Source organism: Arachis ipaensis, chromosome B05, assembly GCF_000816755.2.
Source record: "Arachis ipaensis cultivar K30076 chromosome B05, Araip1.1, whole genome shotgun sequence".
Classification (NCBI taxonomy): Eukaryota; Viridiplantae; Streptophyta; class Magnoliopsida; order Fabales; family Fabaceae; genus Arachis; species Arachis ipaensis.
In genome coordinates, this window is record NC_029789.2 from 25,063,495 (window position 1) to 25,066,776 (window position 3,282).

Genomic DNA, 3,282 nt, shown 5'->3' on the forward strand with positions numbered 1-3,282 from the left:
TAACGAAGCAGTGAGTCGAAGAGCGGGTCCGTTTTTTTTTAATTTTAAATAGAATAAATTATAAATAATTAATAATATTATTAATTAATTATTTATGTGAAGAAATTTGACTAGATAATTTTTTTTTATATTTCTTTCTATAAAATCAATTATGTACCATACATTTATTTGTTTATGGATAATTTAAATTATTAATAATAATGATCATATCTACTGTTTTGAAGATTACCTGAAACGTTGATTTGAGTCTGAACGTGAGGTCCAGATCCCTTTGTATAGCAGTGTCCGATCTCTTTTGGTGCCGAGGTGCCGCCTGTCCAAGTTTCTCGTGAGGAGGTAGGGAGTGGTACCTGCAAGAGACTCCGATACTTAAGTTAGCAAGTGCTTTAAACAGGTTTTTAGTAGATTAGAACGAGAATTATACTTGGGGGTGCCAGCGTATTTATAGTAGAGTTGATAACCACCTTTGTTGAAGTAATTCATCTTTTCTGATGGACAACTGTTCTCTTTATCATGGGAGTTTGTTGGGATCTATCTTTTAGGGAAGATAGAGATAGTAGGAGAGATTTTTAGAGGTAGTTATCTACCTTGGGCAGGTAGAGCTTAGCCTCCTTATGTCGGTGTCCGACCTCTTTAAAGAGGTCTAAAGAGGTTGGGCTTGTCGTGAAGGCCACCCTTCTTGGTGGGCCTTTTTATCTTATTGGGCCTAATTTTATTTGTTAGGCCAGGGTATGAACAGTGCCCCTGCTTAAGTCCGGATCCTTGTATGGGTCGGGCTCAAACACTTCATGGCTTCTGTTGTAGACGTCGGGCTTAAGCACTTTGGGTTACTTGACGTGTTTGAAATTTTGAACGTTGATTCTTTAATGATGGGTGAACATTGCGCGGCAGTTTTTTCTCGAAATATGCACACGTTTACAGAGAAATAAAGGATCTATTTGCTTTTTGTCTCTTATAAAAAGACTTTTCAGCTCTTCTTCTCCCTATTTCTGAGAAAACTGCCTCATTACTTCTTCACAAAGAACTTCTTATGCTATTTCGGTCACTTCTGTTACTTCCAAGATTTATTTATCTTGATTTTTGAAGAATCTTGCTTTCGCCAGCGTGAAGAGGATCGTCCGTGTTTTTTCTGTTTAGACGTGTCCTCCCTTTTTCTACAATCTTCATCGAGGTTGGTTTCGTTTCTTTTTTTTCTTGTATTGTCATTTCTGCTTGCCTGGGATTGCTTTGTTGTTGTTATTGAGTTTGCTTCTACTGTCTTTGCACTTTTTGGAAAAAGTCTGTTTTGATTTTCTTGCGAGTTTGGTGTGGAACGCTTGAAATGTTAAAAACGTTTGTCATCAAAAGATTCTGAAAGACTCTCTTTTCTCTGGAAGAATCTTCCTTTGTATTACCATAGCTATTATCCTTTGTGTATTGTGTTGCCCCCTAATGGTGTTGCTTTAATGTGACGTCGTTGCATAAGAGAGGCACCATTTGGTTGCTCTGTAGGACAATTTTTGAAAAGAGTAGCTTTCTTTTGGTTTTGTTGATTTACCCGACCTATTTTAGACGAGGTCCGACTTCTTTTAGTAACGGTCTTCTTTACAATTATATTTGTAGGTGTAGCCTTTATGACATGTTCTGTTCTTACGAGTATGTCAACCAAAGTTTCTTTCAGTATCCGGGCTTGGGTAGACAATAATGTCCTTTGTTGCGTCCTTGTGACTGATAGGGAGTACTGTGAGGAGTTTCGTAGGCATCATAGTATATGTGAGAGTAGGTAGGATGAGAGGAACCATGTGTTAGAGCCACCCGACCCAGAGGAGAGAGTGTGTTTCCCTCCCTTAGAGGATTTTGAACGACCTTTCTTTTATGCTTACGATTGTTTCTTCACTAGATTAGGTGCTTGATTTCTTTTTACAGACTTTAAAATGGAAGTGCTACGGTCTTGTAACCTTGATCTTACTCCCAAACTCTTGGGCTTTCGTGAAAATGTACCAGCTCCTATGTCGGAAGCTAGATTTCCGACCTTCATTAAATGTCTTCTTTTATCTTTTTGTTGCAACAAAACCGTATAGTTCTACAAAAAAGTTGGGGTGGATATCTTTCCGAATTGTACAAGGTCGGAAGGTTTTCTCTATCTTTGATAATTCTTTTCACGATTTTAAAAATTATTTTTTCAGGGTCCGGGGTGTTGAGGGTGTCCAACCTTTTTTCTTACCTGAAAATCAAGAACCTCGTTGTACTGGCAAGATACCCTTATATCCCTTAGGCGTGATGTAGCTGAGTTAGATGACATGGAGAGGGGTGTTGTAGATTTTCTTTTAGATATCTGGGGTCGTGCTCCTTACTTGGACACGAAAAGATTTGAGAGATCCCAACCTTCTGAAGTCTGAGCTCGGTAGCTCCCTCTTTCCTTACTTGTTGACTTTTGTGTTTTCCTGGTATATTTTTGAAATTTATTTTGTTTTGTTTTGCAGAAAGTATGGCTCCAAAATCGGCTATGAGATTTCTTCGGAACCCCAAGAAGACTGTTGTGGCTCGTAATCGTCAGCAGCAGAAAGAAGTTGGGGCTGGATCCTCGGTCCGATCTTTCCCAAGGAAGTTGGGGTCGGGTCCATCTGAACAGAAGGTCATCATTCCTACTCCCCTTTCCACTGAACCTCCTTCCAAGAAGCAGAAAGTGGAGGACGAAGAAAGTATTTATACAAGGAATTTTGACGCCTTGGCTTGGGGGCAGAAGAATGTCCTCCCTTACCACCACTTGAGCACGGACAATGTGACACTCCAAAACCACCTCCAGACGCTAGCACGTAGAGGACTTTGGATAGTTGGAGTGTGCACTACTATGACTAGGGAGTTGAGAAACTCTCCCATTCAAGCCACGACTAGTGCATTGGTGGCTGCCCAGGCCGACGTAGAGAGGTTACGTAAAATAAAGAAAGAATTGAAGCAGAAGAGGGAGACCTTGAGGGCCGACCTAGAAAGGGCTTGGGAAAAAGCAAACAAGTCGAAGGCTTCCGCTGCCTTGGCCGAGGAGAAGGTGAAGAAATTTGAAGAGAGTTATTCTCGTGTCTTCAGGGAGAGGCTGTCACTGGAGGAGGAGTTGGAAAAAATGAAAGAGAAGCTCGCCGAGCTTGAGGAGTCGGCAGCATTGGGTTTGGATGAGATGTTCGACAACTTAGAAGCTCAGGTGAAGGTTTTGGCTCCCGACCTTGATTATATGGCCACAAAACTCTAATTAATCAAAGCTAACATGATTATATGTCACATATCCCAATTAGTTCATGTAATTAGTAA